The sequence below is a fragment of the Podarcis raffonei genome, chromosome 7 (assembly GCF_027172205.1).
Source record: "Podarcis raffonei isolate rPodRaf1 chromosome 7, rPodRaf1.pri, whole genome shotgun sequence".
NCBI classification, from domain to species: domain Eukaryota; kingdom Metazoa; phylum Chordata; class Lepidosauria; order Squamata; family Lacertidae; genus Podarcis; species Podarcis raffonei.
The window spans coordinates 86684633-86700023 of NC_070608.1; the positions used below are offsets into that span (position 1 = coordinate 86684633).

The 15391-nt window shown below is 45.1% G+C and overlaps 1 long non-coding RNA gene across 1 annotated transcript; it reads right to left on the reverse strand.

Moving 5' to 3' along the window:
• Nucleotides 1–5863: 5863 nt before the first annotated feature.
• Nucleotides 5864–12522, reverse strand: LOC128418015 (uncharacterized). Its single transcript, XR_008331642.1, has 4 exons — nt 10723–12522; nt 10548–10606; nt 6461–6600; nt 5864–5968 (listed from the first exon to the last, which is right to left on the reverse strand). It is a non-coding gene; the product is annotated as an uncharacterized LOC128418015 (long non-coding RNA).
• Between the last annotated feature and the right edge of the window lie 2869 nt (nt 12523–15391).

The window sequence follows — 15391 nt, forward strand, 5'->3', positions numbered from 1 at the left end:
TGTTCCGCTGCCACCAACCAGGTCCTCCCCGGTAAATCACTTAGCCTCAGTCAGGTTCTCAAATTAGCAAAGAAGAGTGTAGTTTATTGCAGACACAAACAAAGTTTAACTGCATTCCAAACGTTGTTACTCTTTACCTTCTTAGTCTTATTTTATCCTGTCTCTATCTCTACTACCTCCCCTCACACAAGAACCAACTGCACTGTCTCTCTATTTCCAACTCTCTGCCAACTGCTTTTCCAACTGCCTTTCCCAACCAACCAACATACTAAAACGAACCAACTACCCACTAAAACCAACCAACTACCCACACCCAAACCTCAGGCTAAACCCTTTTATAAACAGGTAGGCTCCACCTCCGACTTTCCTACTGGTCTACATATTAACCCTTTCTCTCCCCCTGTACAGACATTTTCAAATGAACAGGCAAACACCACATCCCTCCCCCCTTAAAGAAGTTTGATCAGGAGGGATAACTGAACAGAGTTACACTCCTGATCAAACTGCATTAGACATTTAAAACAACTCAGTTATCTACAGGAAAAATTATTAACTGTCCATGGTTAACCTTCACCGTCGGGTCTCTTGATAAAGCATCGGCCACAATGTTCAGGGACCTTTCACGCTTCTTATGGGGAAATTGAACTCCTGCAGCAACAGGGCCCTCCTCATCAGTTTGCTATTAGTTCTCATCATCCTTAGCCAAAGCAAGGGTGAATGATCGGTGCACAGTATAAATTTCTGGCCCCAGGTGCATGGTTTTAATTTCTGTAGGGACTAGACGATAGCAAAACATTCTTTTTCTATCATGGTAAGGTGTTTCTCTCTGGGTAGCAATTTCTTGCTGACATACCTGATCGGATGCAGGTTGTCTTTCTCTCCCGGTTAACACAGCACAGCTCCAATCCAGCATTCTCAGTAACATATTATAAAAAATTAGAGGAAATAATAACACCCAAATTACAATTAATTATGAATGAAATTTTAGATAAAGGAGAAATACCCAATTCGTGGCAAGAAGCATTGATAACCCTTATCCCAAAGCAAGGTACAGATTTGAGACTTATAAAAAACTACAGGCCAATATCTTTATTGAATATAGACTATAAAATATTTACTGGAGTTCTTGCAAATAGAATGAAAACTCTGCTAAAAAGGGTAATTTAAAAAGATCAGGCAGGATTTTTGCCAGCCAGACAAATAAAGGACAACACTAGAATAATTATAGACTTAACAGAATATGCCGAAATGAACCCAAGTAAAGAAATGCTTTTGGTAGACGCTGAAAAGGCATTTGACAGTGTCTCTTGGAAATTTATGATCAAAACCTGTGAAAGTTTAAATTTAGGTAAAAGATTTATGAATGGAATTCAAGCAATCTACAAAAAACAAAGAGCCAAATTAATCCCAAACAACGAAATTACAGAAGAATTCGACATCGAGAGAGGGACACAACAGGGATGTCCTTTATCCCCACTCCTATTTATAGCAATATTAAAAAGGTAAAGGTACCCCTGCCCGTACGGGCCAGTCTTGACAGACTCTAGGGTTGTGCGCCCATCTCACTCAAGAGGCCGGGGGCCAGCGCTGTCCGGAGACACTTCTGGGTCACGTGGCCAGCGTGACAAAGCTGCATCTGGCGAGCCAGAGCCAAACACGGAAACGCCGTTTACCTTCCCGCTAGTAAGCGGTCCCTATTTATCTACCGGGAGTGCTTTCGAACTGCTAGGTTGGCAGGCGCTGGGACTGAACAACGGGAGCACACCCCGCCGCGGGGATTCGAACCGCCGACCATGCGATCGGCAAGCCCTAGGCGCTGAGGCTTTTACCCACAGTGCCACCCGCGTCCCATTATAATAACAATATTAGAAACCCTATTAATAGCTCTGAGAAAGGACGAAGAAATAAAGGGCATATGTCTTGGTACACAGTGTTACAAAGTAAGAGCATTTGCAGAAGATGTGATCATTACAACCGAAACACCAAAAGAAATTATAAAAAAGCATTAGGAAGAATGAAAGAATTTGGTGAAGTAGCAGGATTTAAATTGAACAAAGATAAATCGAAATTGATAACTAAAAATATAGGTGAGAAAGGGAAAAAGGAACTAGAGGAAACAACAGGACTTAAAATAGAAAATAAAGTGAACTATTTAGGGATATGGATTACAAATAAAAATACAAATTTATTTAAGGATAATTATATCAAAAAATGGAAAGAAATTAAAAGAAGTATGGATAAATGGGGAAAACTAAAACTATCATTAGGAGGAAGAATATCTATGATTAAAATGATGATACTCCCCAAAATTCTATTTTTATTCCAAACGATTCCAATAGGAACTAAATATTTTATAAGCTGGCAAAGAGATCTTGCAAATTTTATATGGCATGGGGAAAAGGCAAGGATAAAATTAGAAGTAATGACGGGCCCAAAGGAAAGTGGAGGATTCGCAGTGCCAGATTTAAGAAAGTATTTTGAGGCAGCGTGTTGGTGTTGGATAAAAAAATAGATATTATTAAAAGATAATGAAGTCCTAACACTAGAGGGCTGGGACAAAATATACAGCTGGCACGGCTATTTATTCTATGACAAAAAAGAACGACATAAAAAATTTACTAATCACATAGTAAGAAAGGCTCTATTGGATGTCTGGGAAAGAACAAAAGGAAAAATTATTGAGAAAACTCCCCAATGGGTTTCACCAGTGGAAGCAACCACAACATTAAAGAGTAATGTAAAAGAGACTTGGCCAACATATAGGGAAATATTAGAGGATGTAGAGGGAAATATTAAATTAAAAGCATACGAACAATTACAAACATTTAGAATAAATTGGTTACAATATTATCAATTAAAAGCAACATATGAAAAAGACATAAAAAGGAGGGATTTGAAAATAAAACCTCAAAATTAGAAAAGGAAATATTGCAAAGCAATAAAAAAATACTTGCAAAAATATAGATAATGAAAACCACCTTAGAACAAGAGACAAAAGGGGAAAACATGTTAAAATGGGAGCATGATTTGGGATATGAGATAGATCTGGAAAGATGGAAAACTTTTTGGGAGGAAAACATAAATTTTACTGCGTGTGATTTATTAAGGGAGAATTTCAGAAAAATTCACCACAGATGGTACCTAACCCGTAACAGATTGTCAAAAATAAATAAAAGGAGCAATGACAAATGTCGGAAATGTAACAGAACAAAAGGTACGTTATATCACATGTGGTGGACTTGCCCAAAGAGTAAAACCTTTTGGGACATGATCCATGACGAAATAAAAAAATTGATAAGGACATCACACACAAAAAAGGCAGAGGCATATCTATTAGGAATTCTAGATAAAGATATCCCAAAAGATAAAACTAACTTATTTCTATACGCAACAATAGCGGCAAGAATTTTGATTACTAGCTATTGGAAAGAAGACAGCATCCCAACAAAAAGAGAATGGTTGGGGAAACTTTGTGAGTACCTGGAATTAGCAAAACTGATGGATATAATAAGGAGAAAATCCAAAACTATGGTTATGAAGCAATGGGAGTTCTTAAATGATTATTTACAAAATCAGGGCTCAACTACAAAAATCTGGTTGTGTTTAGAATACTCTTGTGCGTAATATAAAAAAAATACAAAGTGAGACATTAAGGAAATCCAAAGGGAAAATATGAAGAACAGAGGTTCTGACGAACGGATTATTAAAAACGCGTGAGGTAAACAGTGGAAGTCTTTTTTTAAAAAAACAATTTATTTAAGGTAGTTAAGGACAAGATGAAATTATACAATTGAATATAAATATAGATGGGAAACGGCTATGTATTGTGAGTACTTACCTACTTTTAAAAATTTTCACTTATGATCTTTTTCTCTTACTTCTTTATTCTTTCTTTGCTCTTTTTTTCTTTTTTCTGATATCTTTCATTTCACTGCTTTATCGTGAATAGCATTTTATAGAGGTATAAATAACTGTAAATATGAAAAGAGACAAAATATTCTCTAATTTTTTTTCCTTGGTTAGATGTATTTTATTTTCTTTTGTATTTTCTTTCGTTGTGAATATATATGTTTTCTAATTTGTACTTAATAAAAATATTAATAAAAATAAATAAATAAATAAATAAATTGTTATTTAGGGGAATTGAATTTAATTCTAAACTATATACTGGAAACGTGGGAGATTACAAGGGGTAAAAAAAACATGGATGTACCGTGCCATACCAGAAGCAAAAAAACTTGTTCTGATGAATTGGAAGAGCCGCAAAAAGATTCCACAGAGCACATGGATTGATAATATGGACAGACTAGCTACATACGAACGAATTGCATGTCAACGCAAATTAATGAATAAATATGAAGAAATCTGGAAGGAATATTTAAGCGATAAGGCGGACGGTGGTGGGAAGTAGGGGGATGAGAGGTGGGGAAATATTGTTAAAAAGGTGTAGTCATAGGTATATCAGTACTCAAATTTTAAATGTTAAATTGTGTTATAAGCATTATTGCAGTTTTTGTTGCGTGTGTTTTTTGTGGTTGTTGTTTGTCTTGAAAAAATGATTAAATAAAAACAAAAACAAATACCAAAGCAGCACAAAAGAGTCCAAGATGCTGGTAAAATAAGTAGCAAATTCAAGACACAAGTACCAGTGGCTATATGGACAAAATGAGGACTGAGAAATAATAAAGATGTATCAGCAGATGCTTGAGGCCTGAAGAAGTACCGTATTTTTCGCACCATAAAGGTAAAGGTACCCCTGCCCGTACGGGCCAGTCTTGCCAGACTCTAGGGTTGTGCGCTCATCTCACTCTATAGGCCGGGAGCCAGCGCTGTCCGCAGACACTTCCGGGTCACGTGGCCAGCGTGACAAGCTGCATCTGGCGAGCCAGCGCAGCACACGGAACGCTGTTTACCTTCCCGCTGGTAAGCGGTCCCTATTTATTTACTTGCACCCGGAGGCGCTTTCGAACTGCTAGGTTGGCAGGCGCTGGGACCGAATGACGGGAGCGCACCCCACCGCGGGGATTCGAACCGCCGACCATACGATCGGCAAGTCCTAGGCACTGAGGTTTTACCCACAGCGCCACCCGCGTCCCACCATAGGACGCACTTTTTCCCTCCTAAAAAGCAAGGGAAAATGTGTGTGTGTCCTATGGAGCGAATGCAGGGGGAGGCAGGCGGGAAAAGCCCTCAAGAGCTGCACACAAGCTCCGTGCGCTCTTGCGGGCTTTTCCACAGGAGGGAGAAGGGACTGACTGGCCGCATCAGTCCCTTCTCCCACCTCCCAGAAAAGCCAGGAGAAGCCGCGATCTCTTTAAAGGGGTTGCACGGCTTCTGCGGGCTTTTGCGAGAGGTGAGGGAATCCCCCCCCCCTCCCAGGAAAGCCAGAAGAAGCCGTGCAGCCCTTTTAAAGTGTGCGCGGCTTCTGCCGGTTTTGCGGGAGGTGGGGGAATTCCCCCACCTCCCAGGAAAGCCCTCCGGCAAGCCGCAATCTCTTTAAAGGAGTTGCGCAGCTTCTGTGGGCTTTTGGGAGACGTGAGGGAATCCCCCCACCTGCCAGGAAAGCCCTGCGCAGCGTCTCCTGGCAAGGAGAGGCTGCACGGGGCTAAAGGGGAAGCCAAAACAGCGAGCGGGATCCACCCCACCCCCTGCCTTGGCTTGCTCCATAGCTGCGTGCAACCCCTCCGGCAGGGAGAGGTTGTGTGCAGCCTGTACGCTGCTCTTTGGGGCTGGGGGGGGGAGATTTTTTTTCTTGATTTCCCCCCCTAAAAACTTGGAGCGCCCTATGGTCCAGTGCGCCCTATGGTGCGAAAAATACGGTACATAGAAATCTTTTTGGCTGCAGGCCCTACTTGTTACCTTTAATGCCACTGAGGTGTCACTTTTCAGGCCATCCAAGATGGGTTTGAATCGTTCCACTTCATCCATTTCTGCTCGTTGTGTCAGTGCCACCAGAACGTGCTCATGCCTATGTAAGAGTAAGGAAAATAAATCAGTAACAGATTATCTGGCAGTGCAATGCTAGCCATGCCTACTTGCTAGTCCCAATAAGTTCAATGAGATGCACTCCCAGGTGCTTTAAAGATGGCAGTCTGACTTTCATACGCTCGCAACAGGAAACTATGTAAGAGTTTGATAAATTGTGCATCTACTGTATTAAAATTTCTAAAAACTGTTAAGAAACAATGTTGCCTTGGATCCAGGGGACCAAAAACCCTCCTAAGCAATATGGAGTAAGATGTGGGGCTTCAAAGTGGGGATGACCCCAAAGCTTACACATGCTTTGTTCAGCTTCTGCTTCTTAGGCTTCAGGCCGTTGTGCAGATTACATGCACATTAAAACTTGCAATTCAAATGTAGCCTTCCGTTTTTAATGTATTTTGAAAAGGATCCCAAGTGCTAGACTGCCCACCTATGAAATACAACTAAACCAAAAGATAAATCGCCTACAGTCACTTACATATCCACAGGCTGAGGCAGAATGCAGAGGGCAGACAGTAGCATGATAGCATCAATCATCATGGATGGGACTTTGGGGTCAACGGCTCTTGCCAAAAGCAGGATCCCCTCCTCCGTTTCAAGCATCGTCTTAATTCCAAACTAAAAGAATGGGGGGGGACACCCATTGAGTGCATGCACATACAGAAAGGTTGCCAATGCCACAGGAAGAGAGTAAGGCAACTGTCTAACCTGGGAAATAGGTGTATGGGGGGGCAAGACCCCCCCCAAGCGGACATGTGCAAAAGTGATGTTGGAAAGATCCCATAAGTGTGCAAATTTAACAAGGGGAGCATCTCAACTGAGAGTAATCACACTGGAGGTTTCTCACTCTTAATCTAGAAGTTCATTTACAATTCATCTCTCCTCTCCTCAAAGTTCTGATGTGCTCAGCTTGAGTTTGACCAAACTGTGGGAGGCAGTGGAAGACAGGAGTGCCTGGCGTGCTCTGGTCCATGGGGTCACGAAGAGGAGGACACGACTAAATGACTAAACAACAACAGCAACAAACCTATATACATTTTAGATTAGATTCCTCACACTATTTCCCTCTTATCTTCAATTCTGCTCCTTGTTTAATTTACACTGCCTCTTCGTTCTCATCAAGTTTCTCCTTTTTTCTTCTCCCCTTTGCTTCATCTTGCTACCTTCCAATACAATACGGTCCCTATTTTCAAATAGCTCTGCTCCCTTGCTTCTCTTACTTTCTTATTGCTTTCTTCTCCCCTCTTAACCTCCATGCTGCTGCTGCATGTTGGCTGGAAGGAAGGCGTGGCTGCGCTCTGCTCCAGGTGGCTGCCATCAGCCTGAGACCCTGCAATATCATCTGCCTTTCCATCAGGTATATAGAAGGGGAAGGCTTCCAGAGGCGAAGCACCATGTGCAACACTACTTGGCATGACACTTGGTGTCACCATGGAGCACCTCTGTTTCTCTGCCCAGCACCAGATTTCTCAGTGGTGACCCAGGTCTTGGAGCCTGAGCTTCCACAGCAGTATCTGCCTGCCATGAACCAGCTAGGGCAGCAACAGCAGCAGCAGTTGTGTTTAATGTTTATGATAATATTTTATTTCTTTGACAATGATGCGGTTTCAAATGTGTCTTTTATATTTGATCTCCTTTAGTACTGTTTTATTTTGAAATGTTTAAGTTTTTTGTTTGTGTGTTTGTTAACTTTGTTCTGTTAATCGTGCAGTCTATATTTGAAATCTTTAAGATAATATTTTAGTTTCCTGCTAGCACTGTTGCTTTGAAAGTATACTTTATATTTGAATTTCTTCTACAAATGTTCTATTTTGGATTGTTTTATTTGTTTTAAAAAGGATAAAATGGTATAAAGGACTTGCAGGGCGAGGGGTCGAGGGGTCAGGCAGGGAGCCCGGCACGTGCGGAGGGAAGGAAGGGAGGGAGAACTTCTGCCGGGCACCGCCAGCTCCGGCCGGGCTGAGAGGGACGGATCCGGCATCCGGGGGCCGCCAAAGCCCCCCCTCTCCCCACCGCCCGAGGGAGATGCCGCCGGCGGGACACCTGCGCGGGAGGGAGACGGAGACCTGCCGGGGCCGCTTCTGCCCGCCTTTCCCCGGCCAGCGCGGGACGAGGCAGAGGACGAGGCGGCGGCGGGGGCCGGGCGGGCGGGCAGGTGCGGCCCCGGCAGGTCCTTCCCGCTCCCTCCCTCCCTCCCTCCGGAGACACTCACGAATTTGCGGGACTTCCCCCCGCCGCCGCCGCCGCCTCCTCCGGGGTCTCCTCCAGGCACGGCCGTCGCGGGGGCCTCGTCGGCGGGGACCTTGCTCTTCTTCCTCTCGCGGCCGGTCCCGCGCGAGGGTCCCCCGCTGCCGCCACTGCCGCCCTCCATGGCGGGGCGCGAAGTCCGCGACCAGGACGGGGGCAGCTGGGCTCTCCTCCCCCGGCGCAGGCAGTCAGTCAGTCAGTCAGTCAAGGAGCGAGCGAGAGGCTCCTGACAGCAACGGAGCTCGACGCCCACCCGACGGGACCTCTCAACGGCCGGGCAGCCGCGCCTGCCGAGCTCCGCCTCAGCCGGGCTCCGCCCTCCGTCACAGTGGCTGCTCCGCGCGCCGGCCCGCCTCCCAGGAAACAGGGCCACGCCCACCGCGGCGGCGACGTCGCACGTGAGACGCAGCCACGCCCCCTCGCCTCCCCCGCCCAAAGCAGAGGGAGAGAAAGGCGGTTGGTCGGAAATCAGGAGAGCGCAGAGATAGGAAAATGGGGAAGAAGGGGGCATGTGAGCTCGGAGAAACAACTTCCAAGATCCTTTCGGCGCTCTCCTTCTCTCTCTCCTTGCCGGCCAGTCGTTCTCTACTATGGAGAAAGATGCAGACAAATAGCTCTCTCTCTCTCTCAATAATAATAATAATAATAATAATAATAATAATAATAATAATAATAATTTATTATTTGTACCCCGCCCATCTGGCTGGGTTTCCCCAGCCACTCTGGGCGGCTTCCAACAAAGATGAAAGATACACTAAAATGTCACATATTAAAAACTTCCCTGAACAGGGCTGCCTTCAGATGTCTTCTGAATGTCAGGTAGATGTTTATCGCTTTGACATCTGGTGGGATGGCGTTCCACAGGGCGGGCGCCACTACCGAGAAGGCCCTCTGCCTGGTTCCCTTTAACTTGGCCTCTCGCAATGAGGGAACCGCCAGAAGGCCCTCAGTGCTGGACCTCAGCGTCCGGGCAGAATGATGGGAGTGGAGACGCTCTTTCAGATATACTGGACCGAGGCCGTTTAGGGCTTTAAAGGTCAGCACCAGCACTTTGAATTGTGCTCGGAAACGTACTGGGAGCCAATGTAGGTCTTTCAAGACCGGTGTTATATGGTCTCGGCGGCCGCTCCCAGTCACTAGTCTGGCTGCCGCGTTCTGGATTAGTTCTAGTTTCCGGGTCACCTTCAAAGGTAGCCCCATTGCAGTAGTCCAAGTGGGAGATAACCAGAGCATGTACCACTCTGGAGAGACAGTCTGCAGGCAGATAGGGTCTCAGCCTACGTACCAGATGGAGCTGGTAAACAGCTGCCCTGGATACAGATTTGACCTGTGCCTCCATGGACAGCTGTGAGTCCAAAATGACTCCCAGGCTGTGCACCTGGTCCTTCAGGGGCACAGTTACCCCATTCAGGACCAGGGAATCCTCCACACCTGCCCGCCTCCTGTCCCCCAAAAACAGTACTTCTGTCTTGTCTCAAGGCAGCATCAGGCACGTGGCTTCTTTGAATCACTTTCTTTGGGGGGTTTACCTGTCTCAGAACATAGAACCAGGCACTTCCCTCCCCTTTGCAGGCACAACGGAATGTCTGTCTTCCAAGACAGAGCAAGGTCAAGGAACAAAGACTACACTTAGTGTGTATGCACACCCTCTGGAATCTGTTAAATTCCAAATAAAGTGCTCTTGCTGGTGCCAGGGTGTCAGGATGATCTGTGCATCAGTTTGCCAGTGGTTGGTCTCCACCTCCACCACGTAAATCTGCTTAACCCTCATATTTTGAAACAATCTGAAAGATGCTGTTGGCGAATTACAGATTAACCAACCCCAACCCCCAACAAATCATGCTGGAGAATTTGGATGAGGTGGAGATATCCCTGCACCCAGCCCAACCCAGAGACACTGCCCTTGTTGGCAGGGCAGTTCCACCAGCAAGAGCTTCCCCACTGTATCTGCCCAAACAAGGGGCACAAGCTACCACTGGCAGCATTGTTAGCAGCAGCCAAGAGCAATTTCCAAAATGGAGTGTTTCAGGGTAGAGGTGGGCTAGAACCCAAATCAGCCGGGCTGCTGCCACATGATAACAAGGGGCCCAACCAGGATCCGGATGCCGATATAGTGAGCTGACATTTTCCTCTGCATACCACACCTGCTCTGATCAGCACACGCAACAAGGTTCTATAGGTGGCAGCGGCTACTCCATGAAGCCTTGTCATTGCTTTTGAACTATCCCCCTAAGTTATCTAGATACTAATAACTTGCGGAAACTAAATATGCTACAAGTGAAATCAGCAACGTTTGAACATGTAGGTCCTCAACTTACCACTATATGGAAGCTCCTCACTAATTGCTTCATCTACAAGTAATGATGTTTCATAAGTCCTAAAATGAAAGGCAGAGTACAGTGAAGTCTTCACATGACACAAACCTGTGCCATTTTATATCCAAGGAAGGTGAAGCCCCAACCCATTATCAACAAAAGTTTCCAGAAGACTCACCAGCATCGGGCCACATTGCGAACTGTGTAGCCACCTCCTCCTAACACCAGGAGGGGTATGTTGAAACTCTTTACATATTCTACACATTCCCTAGGATTCAAAGTTATAAAATTTAGAAATGAATTCCTCTCAAATTTGCTTACATTCACCTATGTGTTGTACATAAACCATCACCCTTCATATGGCTACAAATAGGTTTTGGGAAATTTACAAATAACTAACAACACAGGCTCTATTTACTCAGGTGTATGCTCCTGAGCGCGTTAAAAGTGGGAGGTTTATTTCAGACTGGTCAAAAGCCCAGAAAGATATATGCAGCACAAAGAGTCAGTGTGAACTCTCTAAAGTCCTAAATATTGAAAAGATTGAGTAATGTATATTATGTATAAATACACACAATAACTTATTCTGAGCTAAATGCTGATCTTTCACTACTGACTTCAAAGGTGAAGGTTGAAAAAAAGTAAAGAGAGCCTAGGTAGGTATGTACTATTAACCCATCTGTACCACCTCAAGGTAATTCTTAGTATAACTGTAGGAGGCATACACAATTAATAAAGAACATAAAGAACAAGCAAAACCTGTAAACTTTCTGCTTATCTTGTCTTTGTGACAAAGCAGATAATTGTGCAGGTGTGCCTTATAGAACACACCTGCCTACAGAGGGGGACAACTGATCCAAACATGTTAACAAAAGTGGAACAACAATACCATCACTACTACAAAGCACCAAATCAACAAAGTTTGACATAACACTACATTATTGCTCAGAAAATCAGAAACGAATCCTCATGAGCCAGGATGAGAATCAATTCTCAGAATGGGGAGGGGGAGAGACAGGGTTTCAGACTGTTAAGTACCAAGGACCAAAAAAGATGTGACACAGAGATAGATTAATGCAGGGGGTCGCCAAAGTTTTTGGAGCAGTGGGCACATTTTGAATTTGGGGAAAGTGCCTGTCACAAATTGACTGCTGTTGGGGCAAAGCACAATTAGAGCAAGTACACGCACTGCTGTTTCCCCCTTCCAGACCTCATGCTTATTGTGGGAAATAAGCTATGTCCTGCTTGTGGAGATCACATGGCAATTATTTCACACTAATAGGAAAAATAAACAAGGTGGCCACACCCCTCTCTCACATCCACACACACATAGAGAACCATCTCTCACGCTTCACAAATGCCTCTCCCTCTCTGCCCAAGTGCATCTTTCACTCTCTCAAAGCACACATTCATCCATACTTCTTGCTCACATACGTATCTCAGTCTCTCACAGACCATATGCATGACTCTCCCCCTTCCAGCTCTCTCTCATACAAACACAACACTACACATGCATTTCTCATCTCTCTGCTCAAGTGCATCTCTCCCAATTACACGCAGAACCCCTTCAAGGGGTGAAGCAAGTGGATACCACCAGCTCCACATGGCTGGCAGGCAACAAGCAAGCAAAGAGAATGGACCATTAGGTGGGCAGAGAAGCAATCCCTGCCACTTCTCCCCACTCCAAAAGCAACCCCTCAAAGCAACCAGAATGCAAGAACAACCCTTCCAGCTTTGCTTTATTTTTAACTGAAGCAACCACAAAGGCTCTGATTTTTATCAGACCAGCAGCACTGTTTTTGCAATATAGTTCATTCACCATAGCAAGCAGCTATTTAGCCCATATCAGGAAATAAATATAGTACACCTGCATTTTTCCACTGTGGGAGGCAATAGCAAGTTCATCGGAAAGCAGTTTTTACTGAAGCAGAACAGGTGGGGGTGTTAAACTTTTTCTCATGCTGTTTTTCAATCACATACACACCAGTTAATTCCACTGTGTTTTTCTGCTGCAGGGCTAATAGTCGCTTTGTGGGAGGGGTCAACCTCTCCCTCACCCCTCCAACACCACTAGTCCAAACAAATGTGATGCTCCCACAGCTGCATTAAAGGGTAAAAAAGGTGGGAGATCCAATCACATCAGTTTCAGTTCCAATGTGCCCTTTTACTCAACTCATTAAAGGGACTCACCCATGTCCTCTTATGCTGAGGTTAAAGCAGGGGTAGGCAACCGGAGCCGGCCCATTCACCTTCTCAGTCGGGCCCGCAGATGGTCTGGGAATCAGCATGTTTTTACATGAGCAGAATGTGTCATTTTATTTAAAATGCATCTCTGGGTTATTTGTGTGCATAGGAATTCGTTCTTTTTTTTCAAAATATAGTCCGGCCCCCCACATGGTCTGAGGGACGGTGGACCTGGCCTTGTTAAATCAAAGACTGGAGTTCTGGGGAACTCAAAAGCTTTCCACAATTTTGCATCACTTTGCTTGGTTCTAATAAAGGTTTTGCCCAGCTGGCTTATGAAATGCTTTCTTATGGTCACTGAAGGCAAATACTTCCTGCACCTCCTTTGACAGCTGGTCAGCCCTTGCTAGGTCGAAACGCAAAGCAGCTCAGATGTATTGCAACCTGTGGAAACTTTACCGAAATGCCAGCAGATAACTCTGGCTGAAGCTCTTGCAAGCAGACCCTGCAAAATGTAAGATTTACACTATGATTAGAAAGCTCCTCCCTTGCCAGCGACCTAAATGAAAGAGGAGCATTTGTACAAATAACATCTGTCCACGAGGTGGTGCTAAACTGCCACAAGTGGCAAGGCTGGGCATGAATCATTTTCTCATATAAAAAGGAGGACAATGCCATTTTGGCTATTACTGCCAGCCCACACAGTACAGCCTGGGGTGCGGGTGTAAGGGCAGTTACTTAGGAAACAATGAATCTGACAACTGGTCTCTAGTTGTTTGCCAGATATGGCCCAAAATTATTTAGAAACATCTTCAAAACCATAGTGTGCCTTTTAAAAAGTACTACAACGACAGAAAAGAAGCTTTGGGAGCTGCAGTTGGGATCAAAAGAGCAGGTAGAGATCAATAGAACTGGCAGGACCAGTGAGGTCGGAAGTGGCCAATGCAAATATTTAGCACAAAGCATCTTCCTTGGGTTCAGGAGTGCCTGTTGTCACAGTTGCTTCTCTGCTGGAAGAAAGGTTGTGTGGCCTCCGTGCTCTCCTTACCGTCCTCCTTTATGAAGAACAGCCAACATTGCAGTTCACACCGGTTTTATCACATTTCAGAGCTGCTGTCACAATTTCTAGTGTGGGTTCATACCACAATAACTACTCAGCAGTAAACCTGATTGCATTCCCTGGGGATTGCTCCTTCGTAAGTGTAGCTTGGCTTGATTAGCCTTTAATGTGCTTCACAGGACTGTTCACAAAGGACCCCCCAAAATTCTATGCAAAACTATTGTCTCTCTCTCCCACCCCCCCGCTTATTCTCTTCTCTGTCTTCTTTCCAGAATGTGGAATAAGGTAGAGGAATATTAAGTGGACTAGCAGCCTGTTCTCAGTGCTTTCCCCCTCTAACAAGGGGACTTGCCAGAAGTCAAACCAAGGTGGCAGCAGCCAGAACAGCGTCCGGGGTCAACAGCTCTTAGGCCTGGCTGTGTAAGAAATATCTACCAGGCCAAGGGTGGTATATAGATTTGATAAATAAAATAAATAAATAAATGGAATGTCTTGGCCATAGCAATGTTTTGGGGTTGGGATTGGCTGAGCAGCGCGTAGAACTGGTCAGCCACAGGTTGACAGGAATGATTCCAGGAGCCCCTCTAAGTTTAAACAGAAGTACAATTGCGGGTGGGGGGGCAGGAAATATAGTTTAAAGATTTTTGGTGAATTTTTTGGGGGGAACATGTTTGTTTGTTTGTTTGTTTGTTTTTGCTTGTAACTTCCCCTTTGTAAAGGGATGTGGGTGGCGCTGTGGGTTAAACCACAGAGCCTAGGACTTGCCGATCAGAAGGTCTGTGGTTCGAATCCCCGCGATGGGGTGAGCTCCCGTTGCTCAGTCCCTGCTCCTGCCAACCTAGCAGTTCAAAAGCACAAAGTGCAAGTAGATAAATAGGTACCACTCTGGCGGGAAGGTAAACGCCGTTTCCGTGCGCTGCTCTGGTTCGCCAGAAGCGGCTTAATCATGCTGGCCACATGACCTGGAAGCTGTACGCCTGCTCCCTCGGCCAGTAAAGAGAGATGAGTGCCACAACCCCAATGTCGGCCACGACTGGATCTAACGGTCAGGGGTCCCTTTACCTTTACCTCCCCTTTGTAAGGCAGATACCCTGCTTTGCTCCAATGAGCCCAGCCTTGATTCCCTTCCTCTCACCTGTCTGCTCCAACTCTTCCCCATCCTGAAAGAAGCACAGAGAAGAACCGTTTTTCAGGACATCCCCCTGCTTTTTTGAATGAGGCAGCTGCGTATGATACTATACTATAATATTATATATTAATTTATACCCCGCAGGCCCCCCTCCAACAGACAAGGGCTCAATGAGGCTTACAGATAAAAACCGCTAAAAACCTAGGGGTGGGGGGTAAACAATCATTAGAACAACTAAACATCAACAATTAAAAACCGTATAATAGTCAGGGAAGTTGCTTTGGGAGCCTTTTTGGCTGGAGAGCGGGGTACTGATGCTCTAAAATGAATAATATAAACAATACATATATAAGATCTATTAAAAGCCTGCGATAAGAAGAGCGCGGCCCCTGCCATTAACAGCAGCCCGTTCCCAAAGCGCACCGCTCAGCGCCGCCACCGCCTCCTCCCAGTCGCCAAAGCCCCGAGAAAACG